Source organism: Sarcophilus harrisii, chromosome 3 (assembly GCF_902635505.1).
Source record: "Sarcophilus harrisii chromosome 3, mSarHar1.11, whole genome shotgun sequence".
NCBI lineage: Eukaryota > Metazoa > Chordata > Mammalia > Dasyuromorphia > Dasyuridae > Sarcophilus > Sarcophilus harrisii.
In genome coordinates this window covers 527,132,971-527,147,765 of record NC_045428.1, presented here as the reverse complement: position 1 = coordinate 527,147,765, position 14,795 = coordinate 527,132,971, and the positions used below count along the sequence as shown (strand labels likewise).

Below are 14,795 nucleotides of genomic sequence, written 5' to 3'. Positions count from 1 at the left end.
TTAGTTGCAGAAAAGCTGTTGACATGTCTTGGTAGAGGAGCTTCCTCCCCTGAGAATTCCTCATACCAACAAAACACTTATTCCTCTCTTAAGAATGAAAGAATCTACAAATTGGTATATATTCCAAGAAAGATTTAACCAGTGATTTTTTTAAAGAAAAATTATTTTATTGTGTAGTTTACCCAGTATCATATTAACTTATTAAGTAATAGTATCCTGAATTCCTGAATTTTTTCCACTTGTGATATTGTATGATAAGGAGTTGTATATTAATGCAGGATCTTGATTTCTGCCTCTGATTCCTGTAAGCTATTTTACTTTGAACAAGCCACTTAATCTCTTTCAATTTCAGTTTCATCAACCATAAAATGAGATGATGTATTTTACATTATTGTTGTGAGGTCCATAGGAGATAAGATATGTAAAATACTTTGTAAACTATAAGACACTATATAAATGTTAGAATTGCATTGTATTTACAGTAAAATGAAAAAGGTGCTGAATTTGGAGTAGTGGATGTAGGCTTAGATCTCATCAATGACACTGTGTAACCTTGAGCAAATAACTTAATGAACATTTGGGTCAATTGCTCCCTTATCCTAAAATCGATCAAAATTTGTGGAACCCCAGCCTTGGATCATTCCCATAATCCACACTTTTGCTCCTATTTACATGCCGCTGAACAGAGAGATAGATAAAAGTCATGAAATCATATTGACTGTGTTTGAGACAAATGTATGTTACATAATCTCAATTTGGCCCTCCTTTTATCAAAGCAATTCTTTTCCATCTCCATACTCTCATCACAGTCGTTTGAAATCTCTTCTCAAGCTCTCCATATCACTCCTTCACCTAATCTCACAGCTGAAGAAATTGTTTCATCCTTTACCAAAAAAAAAAAAAAAAAAAAAAAAATTGGAGGCCATTGCCTACAGGTCCCATTTTACCCTTTTCATTTCACGTCACTCAGATGTTTTTCAGTGCTATCTTCTTTTTCACTATTGTCAGCTCTCTTCATGTACACTTGACTCCATTCCAAGTTGTATTCTCTGGTAGATTACCCCCTTTATCATTCTACCCCTTCAATAAGTTTTAATATCTCCTCTACTGAATCTTTCCCGGCTTCCTACAAACATGCACATGTTTTCCCCATAATGAAAAAACCTTTATCTAACATTCCCCACTAGTCATCATGCTCCCCTTTGCTGTTAAATTTCTTGAGAAGGCTACTTAAAGTTGGTACTTTTACTTCTTCTATCTTGAATTTCTTCCATATTTTTTAATCTGGCTTCCATCTTCATTAGTCAACTAAAAGTCCTCTCTCCAAAGTTATCATTGATCTCATAACTGACAAATACAATGACCTTTTCCCATTACTCATCTTTCTTCACCTCTTTGAAATTTCTTATATTGTTGATCAATCTTTAATTTTAGATACTCTCTTCTCCCTTACTTTTTATGACCTCCCCCTCTTTCTTGGTTCCCTTTTTACTTTCTCATTTTCTTTTGCTGAACCTTAATCTAGATCATTCCCACTAACAGTGCTTATCCCCCGAAGTTGTGTCCTGGATCTATTTCTCCTCTTCTCCTATGTTCTCTCACGTGATGATATCATCATATCCCATAAGTTCAACTATTCTTTTATGCAAATAAATCATAGATCTATATATTTGGACCCAGTCTTTCCCCTGGGCTTCAATCTCACATTACCAAGTACATCTCAGATAGCTTGAACTGGACATCTCATTGTCAAATCCATTATCTTTCCCCCAAAAAAATCCCTCTCATTTTCCCATCTTTCTAATAATTTTCCAGGATTACCAGCACCATCCTAGCCACCCACATTTAAAATTGTGACTTTATCCTCCACTTTTTATTTGCACTCATTGCTCCCCATATCCAACCCATTGCCAAGTCTTGCCAGTTCTACCTTTGTAATATTTCTTGGATGTACCCTTCCTCTTTTCCAATAGTGTCAACATCCTACTCATGACCTCATGCCCAGACTACTACAATACTCTACTGGTGAGTTTACCTCTGTCCCAAGTCTCTCCCCATTCCAGTCCATTGTTAATTCAGCTGTCAAAGTGATCTCCCTATAATGAGGGTTTGACCATGTTATTTGACCTCCCCCCCACACACTCACTCAATAAACACCAGTGATTCCCTATTGCTTCTAGGGTCAAATATATGTTTGCTACTCAAAGCCCTTCATAAACCAATCCTCTCCAACTTTTCCAGTCTTCTGTTCCTCTCCTTGGAGCCTGATTATGCTACACTGACTTCTTGCTGTTCTAAATACTTGATATGAGGACAGATAGGTGACAGTGGATAGTGGATAGAGCATTGGATGGATATGGGGAGATCTGAATTCAAATATGACTTCAAACATTTATTAGCTGTGTGATCCTGGGCACAAACTCTGTTTGCTTCAGTTTTCTCATCTGTAAAATGGAGGAAATAAAGTACATGTTTGATGACCTCTAAGATCCTAGACAACTCTCATGTGACCTGTTATTACTATGATATATCATAACAATGGATTTTCATGACAGTTTTGAATATAGTAGAGAGTCCTAATATTTTATTTATGCATTTTAATTAATACAATTTGAATATGCAAATAAATTCATATTTCTTTATGCAATATATAATTTTTAGAGTTAAGAAATGCAGTGTACGGCTTTGGCAAATCACTTAATTGTTACTGACCTTGGTTTCCTCATCTGTAAACAGAATGGGCAGGACTGGAGGGCAACCAAGGTCCCTTATAACTCCAAGTCGATGATCCTATAATGCTACTCTTCTGAATCACATTTCATTTTTACTTCATAAGCTTTATCTCATTGATGGCTATCCATTTTTCTGTCTTATTCAGGTCAGTTTGAATAGTAATTCTAGCCTCCAAGATAGTAATTTTCTAAGCCAGACCTTTATAGAAAATGTAGAGCTAGCTTATTCGTAAGTGAAGTATTGTTCCTAGAAAAAAAACTAACAATGATTCTTTGATTCTCTTTTTCTCTGTTTAATTCTGGTGTTTGTGGGCAGGAGCAAAGAATTAAATAGAGAAACCCAGTTCTTGCTCTCACTTTCGGGCTGTCAACATTGTTACTCCTTGCCAATAATCCTACCCCATGGGGCAAAAGTTGGCAATTGTAAACTTTCCTTGGGTTCAGTACCCCTGGGAGATTTCTGGTACACAACACTATGAATGACAAATGATGAAATCATGAAAAAAATGTTTGAGAAATACACTGATAATAATAATATGCTTATAGACCACCAGAATGGGGAATGAAACACTTCTCAAAAAATCCTCTTTTTTATTCATACTGGGAAACAAATTTAATAATAAAATTGTAATCTCAGCTATCAGCATTGTATATAGAGAGTAAAATTTTGTGTAAAACATAAGAATTTCAATATCTTGCCAAAATAAATACTAAAATCTATCTTCATGAAACCCCTTTTTAAAAGTGTACTTTTTACTCATGATACAATCTTAAACTGACTCTCAAAAGACAGTTACTTCCATTCTCCCTTGTGCTTCTCTTATTAACATTCCTTCTGATCTATAGTGTTTTTTAAAAATAGCTCAGAACTTAGCCCCAAAACTCAAAGACTGCTGTGTCCAAATCCTTTATTTTATAGGTGAAAAAATTAAAATGACTTGACTAAGGTCACATTGGTAGTGAGAATCAAACATAAGAATATATCAACTTAGATACACTGGTCTCACAGTCAGTACTGCTTCTTCTGTAACATCCTGTCTCTGAGAAATGCAAATGGTATTAATCCAGCCCTTGCATAAATTCTTCCTTCTTTTTCTGAATTAAATTCAGGCCTCAGCAAAAAAGAAAGAGAAAGTGAGAGGAAAAGGGAGAAAAAGAGGAAGAGGTAAAGGGAGAGGGAGAAAGGAAAAAAGGAAGGAAGGAAGGAAGGAGAAAGGGAAGAGGGAGGGAGAAAGAGAGAGAGAGAGAAAGAGGGACAAGGAGAAGGAGAAATAGAAGGAAATGGAGAGGGAGAGGGAGAAGGAGAAATGGAATATTTACGTATCATTTTTAGCTATGCCTTTTTAATATGCAAGAAGCAGAAATCACTATAACAAAATGCATTGATGTTAGTACAGGAATAAGGAAATAAATATTTATCTTCCCCCAAGGACTTTACATCCTGTCAGGGCAGACAACATATAAGTATCCACAAAATAAGTATCCAGAAGGTAATTTGGCTGGGGAAGGGAGCAGCAATAATAGCTAAGTAGACTAAGGCGGGCCTAAGGGAGGAGATAGTATTAGAGCTGAGTTTTGAAGAAAACTAATGATGGAAATTAAGGTACAAAGACATAAAGAAATTCATTGATATTCAATCATTTACAACCATATCCAATTCTTTATTAACTCTATTTGGGGTTTTCTTGGCAAAAATATTGGAGTGGTTTTCCATTTCCTTCTCCAGCTCACTTTACAGATGAGAAAATGGAGGCAAACTTCATTTCAGTGACTTGTCAATAGTCATAGAGCAAGTGTCTGAGCCAAATTTGGACTCATGAATCTGAGTCTTCTTGACTTCAGCCCCTCCCTCCCCCACCACTACCACTTGGCTGCCCATAAAGGAATTCAAGGTCACATGAATATTTAGGAAAACTTTCAGGTCCTCTGACTCCAAATCCAGTGCTCTCTCCACTAGACTATTTTACTAAAAATATGTCCAGCTTTGAAATTGTTTATGTAATTTAGATTACTTGTCAATAAATAAATGTAAATCTATCCTTTCTTTACATCTTTACAAAGGAGCACTGGGGCTTATTTTTCTACTCTTACAGGTAATAAAACTTGTACTGCCATCTTGCATCTGCATACTAGGCAAATTTAGCATCTGCAACTTCCATTTAGTTCCTGCCAAGCACTTACCAAAAGTTACCTTCATAAACTTCTTTACTAGAGCTGGCCTCACAGCCTAAGGAAATTATTTAAACCAATTTTACTTACTACATCAAGTTAAGAGAGAGAGCTTCTTAAGTACTTTTTTTTTGGGGGGGGGAAGGTAAAGTACAATAAATAGCTTGAAGCTATTCTGACCAAATGAAGTCACTTAGCTTCTCTTCACCATTCAGGAAAGAGATCACATTTAGCTATGGTCAGAAAATGATGTTTCAATTGATTTGAATTCAGTGACTATATTGAATTAATATGGTTTTTAAAGATTTATTAAAACTATCACCTGCTGTTAACAAGTACATAAAGATTATTTTTCTCAAGATAATGATATTCTGGAGAGTTTTTAATGCCTTTTTTCCAAAATAATAAATGAAATAATTTTAGAGAAAGTTCCATAAATGTCTTATTACCAGGTAACATTATAAAAGCAAGTACAAAAAGACAAAGGTTAAACACTGTTGTTTCAAAACTGATTTGTGTTAATTTCCATTTTTATGAAGAAAAATAAGTCCACTATTTTTCATTTTGTCTTCAGGTGACTTGGTCTACTATCTCACTAGAACAGAATCTTAACTTTAATACATGAACATCTGATAACATTGATCAGTGGGCATGAATAGGCAACAGGGACACAACTCCTTATATAGATACAGTTTTAAACACTAAACTTGGTGTTTAAGTTCTGAAGAGTATCCAAATCCCTATGACTCAGTACAAAGATTTCAAAAGTAAATGAATGATTTGTTAGCTGTTTGATCTTACTAATTCCCCAGCTGTAAACTATATGAAATGTTTTGTTAATGTCCCTAACTGTCCCATATTACAGTATTTTTTAACTATTTTAAACCATTTTTAGAAACAAAGTTTATGTCTAAAGTAAAATGAAACTAGATTAAATGAAATACAGAAAAACAAAATAACTTCAAGGTTAAGTAAATTAAGGCCATATATGGCCATATTTACAACTTAGATAAACTTGTAGATAACAAATACTCTGGGGGGAAGAAAGATGGTCTTGGAGAAGGAAATGGCAAGCCATTTCATTATCTTTGCCAAGAAGATTCCATGGAAAAAATAATCCATGGGGTCATAAGAGTTGGATGTAACTGAACAACAACAGTCCCTCCAGTTATAGGATTTTCCCCTTCTTTTCCAGTGTCAGCTAATCTTTAGTTCTAGTCACCATGTTACAGATAATTTCTCCCATCAGAAACTCTGTACAAGATGATTAGGATCCTTTAACAATGATATATAAGAAAGAGCACTGGGTTAGGAGACAGAGTAAACTGTGTTCGAGTTATAACATTGCTAATTTACTATCTGTATAACACTGAACAGTGTGAGATCCCTTTCATCATTTGTAATCTGGCACGATGCTTATTTATGTCTTTTGGTAAATACCTTGTAGAGGATCTCCCAATGCAGTATTGATCTTCCTCTCATTCTTTCAAAAATTTTCAAATACATTGCAGGATTCGGGCTGTCTATCTGTTGTCCCTAAACTACATGGCTGGCCAGACTTCTTCTGATCATCTATGTTCTAGAATGTCCTTTATATTACTCCTTAATATATCATCAATCATTACCATCAGTATTAAGTATTAGTATTGTCCTTTGAGGTATCTATAATTGTAATTTTTCTGACATCGTGGTAGCTCATGATTTACAATGGCACAATCACCATTGATAGTCAACAGAGTACAATTTTAGCTCATTTGAAGCATTGTACAATCATATGAATATGATTCAGTTCCATCTCCTCCTATTTGATTTTGGGTCCAGTTCTCTAGCCATCTATATTTGCTATGCATCAGGCATGATGGTAAGCATTGCTAATCCAAGATATATGTACCTATATATGTCCTTGCAATTATAGGTGATAGTCTGGATAGTAGGCATTCTTTATTCCCTTTTTCTTCTTTGGGGAATCTCCAGTGATGGATATGAAGTTCAGGCACTAGATGATTAGATTGAGGAGAGCAATTGGTACCAAATGTTGGGATTTGATCATGTAAAGAGTTCACAATGGCCATTCTCTTAACAAAGTTACATTTATTTAAGAGAAGTGATTACAGACAAAATGAAGAGATACAATAGATACCAGGACTGGTAAATAGGAAATAGATTTGGTAGAGCAGTAGGGTTACCAAGGAAAGGAATTTGGAAGAATTCATTAAAGAAATATGCCATGAGATGCAAGTACTCCATTGATTATTAGCACCTTATAAGAGTTAGTTATTTATAAGAAGGAGAAAGACACCATGAGGCATGGGGGAGGGATGGAGAGAAAGACATCAGAAGGCAGAACACCACCATGGCAGGCTCAGTCCAAAAGGGATTCAGCAAAGATGGCATGAGTCATGGACAGATTAATGGGGGAAAACTTACCTTAGGGTTTAACATAACTTGGATTTCTGACTGGAAATAGCAAGGTGAGACAATTCATGACCTTCACAGAAGGTAGGGCTGTAAGATTGAACTGATCCCCAGCAGTGTCCTTCCCTACTTGCCTCTGAGAGTAATCTTATCAGTACTTCAGTCTTTCTTGGCCAACCCTGTCTCGTTACTCAAAAACTCATCACTAAGATTCCTGTTTTGAGTGATCATGATTTAGTCAATTTGGTTTAGTCCTTTTCATCTTTTGTGATCCTGTTTAGGGCTTGTCATAATCTACACTATCTTACTCACTCCTGGGGGAGTACATATTCTTTTTAGTACCAACTTCTGTACTTTTTCCTTTCTTGATCTCAGATCACATTTTCTAGAATAGTTTTCATTATCTTTCCTTTTGATAGAGTCAGAGTGATGCAGAAGAAAGGGAACTAGACAGAATCAAAAGATAACTGGGTTCAAATTCTGCCATAGACACTACTATGTTCTATAGCACACTGGAATATTGTATGATAGAATGTAAACTCCTTGAGAGTAGGGATTGTCCCATTTTTCCCTTTTAGTAACCGTAACATAGTAGCTATTTAATAAATGGTTTTTTCTTGATTTATTGCTTACTTATGAGCATGAGCAATCTTAGTATAATGGCCATTATGTGGACAATCTTAAAGCTTGTTTCCTAATATGCAAAATGGAGAAGATACAATTTAATTTAGAGGAATATTTTGAGCAAAACATCCTACAAACATTCAAATATGAATCAATCAAGTATGTATGAATTATCATTACCCACTTTTATTTTGAAAGGAAGGCAAGAACTAATTTATTAAGCATTTATTGTGCCAAGCCTTGTATTAAGTACTGGGAATATGGATACAAACAAAAAAGAAACACTTTCATTGCTCTTAATGAACTTACATCTTAATTGGGGGAGACAACACATTAAAGGAAGATGAAAAGAAGGAGAACAGAGCAAAGGTAGTGATTGTGGATTATGTGCCAAAGTCCCCAAGATGAATGGTCTGGAAGAAACTCACCAATGGGAAGGTGAACCAGCATGGCACAAGGATGTTCCAGGATGAGATGGTAATTTATACTTAAAGGCAAAGTCCAGAAAGTCAGAAGCAAAATCAAGAGGGGAAAGTTCTGAATATCAAATTATATAATGATTTAATTTTGAAGATAACATTATCTCCATAGAGTTTCTTCCAATTCAGCCAATGCAATAGATATCGAAGTATAAACTTCAGTTATCTTCATTGTGATCTGCTTATTTCTGCTTATTTTCAGCACCAGGAAAAAACTTGATCCCTTGCCCAGAAAATAATGCTTCTTGTTGACTTTGGGCAAATGATGAAACCAACCTGTTATTTCTTTTATTCACCTTTATGTGGAGAATGTATGATCAAGGCTTCCATTTAGCTGCAACATCTTTATGGGTTTTTTTTGGTTTTATTTATAGTGATAATATCAACGTGGATGTGGTTCAGATCTTCTAAAGGCCAACCAAGAATGAAATAATGTATGTTGAAAAGCCTAATAATTATGTGGTTATTGGCACTGTCTGCTTTCCCTTCCACTAGGGATTCATTGTTTTCCTCTAAACACACACAGTGAAATAAGTACTAAATTAGTTATGTTGTTTAATTCATTTGACATATTATGGGGGTATTGAAAAATGAAAAATAATTTATTAGGTAAATTTAATTTTAAAAAAATATAAGAAAGGGCAATGACAACAAAAAACATCTATAACTTACTTCTGTCCTTATAGTAAGACAGAATTGCCCCAAAATTGGAAACAGATATCACAGACATTTCTTTTGCCTTCTCAAATATAAAGCTGATGAACTAGAAAATTTTGTTTTATACTTAAGAGTTCTTTGGACAACCCCTACTAGAATCATTTAATTAGGAAGCATTTTATTATTTATTGTAGGCTTTTCTATGCTTTGTAGTACCTTCTGTGTTCATCCTCAGTATCGAATAACCTCAATATGTCAGTTCTATAAGGCTATAAGAATCTTATCCTAAATGTCTTTTGTTTATAAGAAATAGAGTAAATGTGGGAGGAAAGTAAGGGTCATTCCAACACATCATTCTGAATTATTTACTATGTCCAAGAGAATGAATGAGTGCATCTGAAAATATGTGTCTTAGTGTGCTTGAGAATTTAAAGCACAGCTAGAAAGTGACTTGCTCCCTCTCTATCTTTTGGCGGAGTTAATTTTTCATAGTCCTTATTCAATTTGTCTGCTGTCTCGACAAGTCACCAGATGAAGCAAAATATGAACAACTGGGAACTTTCTTAGTAAGGGTCTTAGCATAGACAACAGGAAGAACAGAAGGATCCATTCCCCTGCCCATTTAAAGAAGTCCATTGATAATTCAAACAATCAATAAACATGTGTCAAGTCCCTGCTGTGTACCGGGCACTGTACTAAGTGCTGGAGATATGAACACAAGCAAAATAAAATCCATGTCCTCAAGAAACTTTCATTCTTATAGGGGAGGCAATATGAAAACAAATAAAAGCAAAACAAGCTATATAGAAAGTAATTAGAGGCAGAACAATGGGACTAAGGATTAAATTCAGGTAGTTTTTAAGAAGGAAATCTGTCTCAGTTACAGCTAAATTGACATTGTTTCTTTTTTGAGTTGATTTTCTGTTTCATGACGAAGTCATAAAGGTTTAACCTGGCAACAAATATTACAGAATTTAATTAACTATTATATTTAGTAAGCATTTTATGTAAATTATTTTCTAGTCACAGTAGTCTGGAAAAGTTGATAGATTGAAGCAATAATCTCTTTAATTTGTAGAACAGTTTCACTTTTTCTTGTTTAATTTTATCCACTCAGCATATGTGGGAACGAGGATAGGAATTATACTTGTTTGTTTGGACTAGAAAAAAGATATACTGATTTTTCTGTTTCCCAGACCAAGCATTCCATTCCTGATGCTACTAATTATCAGTTTTCTCTGCCTCCTAGATTTATTTTCTGCTTCCTTATCTTTTTAACTGTTGCATCCCTCAATAGAATGTAAGTTCCTTGAGGGCAGAAGCAGGTTTTCATTTTTGTCTTTGCACTTCTCTTGTGTATCACAATACTTTGCCCATAACAGGCACTTTAGAAATACTTAGGGAATAAATGAATAAGTATTAAATAGCTTTCTCAAAGTCTAGAGATGAAGGTAAAGCTAAAACTCAGTTTTCTTGATCCCAAACTTAGTATTTCTAATAAACCATACTGCCTTTTTCCTCAATTTGCTCCATTTTACACATGAGGTTGGTGAACTATATATAAGGCAAGCTCTGAAATTTTTTAAAGTAAAACTTGTGATATATTTAATTTGCATAGAAAAATATCAATCTGAATTGACCATAACATATGAATTAATCACTTTCCCTTTAGTAACAAAAGATTATTTAAAGAACTATTACTAAATTGCTGTAATGACTTATGCCTACTAATATATTTTCTCAGATTGCTTTTATGGATTTCAGCAAGTGGTTGAAAAATTGACTAGGAATCAAATAGCTTAATAAATGGTCTTTCTTTTTAATATGGATTTGTTTATTTGGTGATTTTATGACTTGCATCTCATGAAAAGTAGACAAATTATTGTAGAGGTAGCAATTAAAGTTGCCCAACAGTTCATTGGTTTCCAGCTCAGTAACTGATGTATTTGTTCCTGTTTAACTTCCTCTCATTTGGGGTCAACAATTTCTTAAAAGCTTTAAGCTTTCCTTTAATGTTATTCTGATTATACTAGTTATTGACAATGTCACTCAGCCTAGTGTCATAAACAAACAAATAACATTTAGTTTTCTGAGCTGTCATTTTCTCCCATGTGTTTGATCAACTTCCATGGCCAAATTTATTTTAATAATGAAGGCCTATAAGAATTTGATTTGGAAGCATTGTTTCATTAAAATGTGTCAGCCAGAGCAGTGATGTAAACTCAATGGTTTTAGGTTATTACTTGCTCATTTAAACTATTTAATTTCTTCTTTAGCAGCCTTGCAAACAAACCAAAGAAATGAAAGTCAATGTGAGTGATTGAAATACTGCAAGGTATATAGTGAAGAATAGCTACTTCTTCATACTGAAAATAAAACTTTCTTAAATCATATACTCTCATTTCCCCCACCCCCTCAATGAAATATTTCAGCAAAAGCATTTGCATTTTAGCAGGTAAAACAGTGGTCTGGGAATAAGAAGATCTGAGTATTCATCCTGAATTAGCCTCTTGCTTTCTATGTAGCCTGGGGCAAACAACTTGAATTTTTGGTACACTGGTTTTCTCACAAAATGAAGATAATAACTAGTCTGTCTTACCTCACAGGACAGCTATGAAGTCTAAATGAGACCACATATAAGGAAATTTTTTGAAACTTTAAAAAGATTCATAAATAGGTTCATTAATTAATAGGTTTGTTCTACAATATGGAGAAATTTCTAAGTAAGGTATTTTTTGCTGCCATGTAGATTGTCAAAGTGGCCTGCCAGTTTAAACTCAGTATTAATTAACTCATACTTAGATACACAATTGTAACTCCCCCAAGTTGATACTTCTTTACCCCAAATTCCATCCTGTTTTATACCCCCTTTCTATAAAGCAGGGTTTCGTAGTCATTTGTGTGTGTGTGTCATGAATCCTTTTGGCAGTCTAGAGAAGCTTATAGATATTTTCTCAGAAGAATGATTTTTAGATAATAAAATGAAACAAATAATATAACATAAGAAATCAATTATATTGAAAAAAAGATGTATTTCTTTCCTATCCAATTTTCCTCTAAAATCTAGAGGCTAGTATACCCCATATCAAGAATCCCTATTCTAAAGCAGCTAACTTACAAGTGCTTTGTAGAAATCCCCTATTTCCACAGGAATGCCTACATTATAGGTTGTAGGATTCAGAGAATCAATCAATCAGACAACAAGCATTTAATAAACATTTACAATCTGCCAGGCACTATTCTAATTGCTAAGGATACAAATACAAGCAGAAAGAAAAATCTCACACTTAGAGAGCTTACATTCTAATATGGGAAAATAATACATTAAAAAAAAAAAAAACTAAAAAGAGTCGGGGTAGGGAAGAAGATACCTGACTGTCCATGATGGAAAAGTCCAGCTTGGATACCATCCTTAATAGAGATACTTTTGAGGTAATGCTCTGGAGAGTATTTTCTTTTCATTTATATAGACCTAGTGGAGATGGAAATGGCAAACTATTCCAATATTTTTGCCCCCCAATATTTTGACCCAAATGTGGTCATGAAGAGTCTGACATGACAGAAATGATTAGATAACAACATAGACTTCCAACAGCTGTAGGAACTGCAAGGGTTAGTACTCTAGTTACTTATCAGATAATATATTATGGATGTGTTCATATGTATTGAATTGATGAATGAATGAATGAAAATCATTTATTAAAGACTCTACTAAGCGTAGGGAATCTAGCTAGAAAAAATAAGACAATATCTATTTTCATGAAGCATTCAGGGAGGAGGAAATATATTAAGAGGATAGAGTTTCAGTAGAGTCAGAAGAAAGACAAGACATATGGGGTAGCATCTGGGCCAGGGACATCCCATATAAATGACTGGAATAGTTCTAACAGTACACCTGACCATACTGACTTGACTGCTGCCTAATTCAATTCAACTGCCATGTGCCTAATAGTGAAAAGCACTGTAATAGGTATTGAGCTGGCAAAAAAAAAAAATTAATCTGTCACCATCTCTGTGACTACAAACATTCAACTTGTATTTCTTAAGTGCCTATTATGTACCAGGCACTGTGTTAACATCTGTAAAAAAGTCAAAAATACGGTCTTATATAATAACTCACATTCTAGTTGGGAGAGACAATTTGCAAATAATATGCAAGCAAGATATAGACACCATAAAGTAGAGCTAATTTCAGACAGAAGGCATTAAGATTAAAGAGAAATGTAAAAAAGACTTCTTCCAGAAAGTATGTCTTTAGCTGAAATTTGAAGGAAGCCAGAGAATCTGGAAGGTGGAGATAAGAGTGAAAGACTTTTTAAACACAGGAGACAGCCAGTAAAAATGCTTGGAGTTAGGAGATCGTTAAGATCCTGGACTTGGAAAAGATTACTTTTGTTTGGGGTGTGACGAGAGGTGAGAGTTTATACTCTAAATTGGACAGTTCCTCCTGGGTAGCTATTGACCATTGAAAGCAGGGTTTCTGTATATTTGGGAGTAATCCTATTACAAGCAGGCTGTGCCTAGCAACATAGAAAGCAGATTTTGATTGCTTACACAAGAAAATTCTACGAACAGAGAACCATCTTGGGCTGAGAAAGTGGTGCTTTGGGAACTTTATTAAGAAAAGATTGCAAAAAAAAGTAAAGGAAGAAAAGAAGGAAAGAAAGAAGAAAAGAAGAGAGGGAGAAAAGAAAGGAGGAAGGAAGGGAGGGAGAAAGGAAGGAAAAAATAAAAGAAAATGAAACATTGTAATTATAATCACCAAGCTTGACTCCAGAAAAGAGTTGGGATAATATCCCTCTTATGCTTCTTTTCAGAGAGAGAAGACCACAGTTAGGGAATATTACTTACACTGTCATATAGAGTTTAAATGTTTGTTAGGTTTCTGAACTACTTTACTTCTGTCTTTAAAAAACAAACAAAAATAATTTGTCATAAGAGTTGATTTGCAGCAAGGTGGGAGGGCACATGTACACACATATACAAATATACACACATGCACATATGTTTTAAAATAGAAATGTTATAAAAGAAAACAAAAAAATAAGATTTTTTAAAAGACATAGATTGAACTGGAGTATTATTTAGCAAGGCCATTTGAACCTGTGGCACTGAGCTTTGCCTGAAATAACAATGTTCTGTGGGGAGGGAGTGGGGATTGTGGAATCAAAAGTCAAAGTTTTAATTGTGGAATCCAAAGAGTGAATCCTGGTTCTGCTGTTTGTAAGGTGTGTAACCTGAAGCAAATCCCTTTAATTATATGAATTCCATTTTCTCACTCTGTAAAATAAGGGTTTGGACTAGAATTAGATCATCTATAAGTTCTGTGTCCATAATAGTATACATATGTCTCATAATGGAACTATAAATAAAAAAAGATGATCTCTCTCTCTCTCTTTATCTCTTTCTCTGTCTCCCTCTGTCTCTGTCTCTTCTTGTCATCTCTCTCTGCTGTGTGTCTCTCCTTTCCTCTCTCCCTCTATCGCTCTGTCTCTGTCACACACACACACACACACACACACACACAAATACCTTTAGAGTAATCTAAACTTTTAACAGGGAAATAGTACAAGATCCAGATAAATGCCTCAGTTACCAGTGTTCCTTGAGACATAGGCCACTTTGGAAGCATCCCATGCAAGGTTATAGTCAGAAAATATTTCCTTCCTTGTTTCATTGTCTACAATGTGGCCCAAATTTTTTTTTTTAATGGAGTGGG

General features: G+C 34.6%; 1 protein-coding gene across 1 annotated transcript in view; it reads left to right on the top strand.

The window, feature by feature from the left end:
* Positions 1–14,795, top strand: part of FREM2 (FRAS1 related extracellular matrix 2) — a 203,073-nt gene that overhangs the window by 175,736 nt on the left and 12,542 nt on the right. The window lies entirely within an intron of this gene.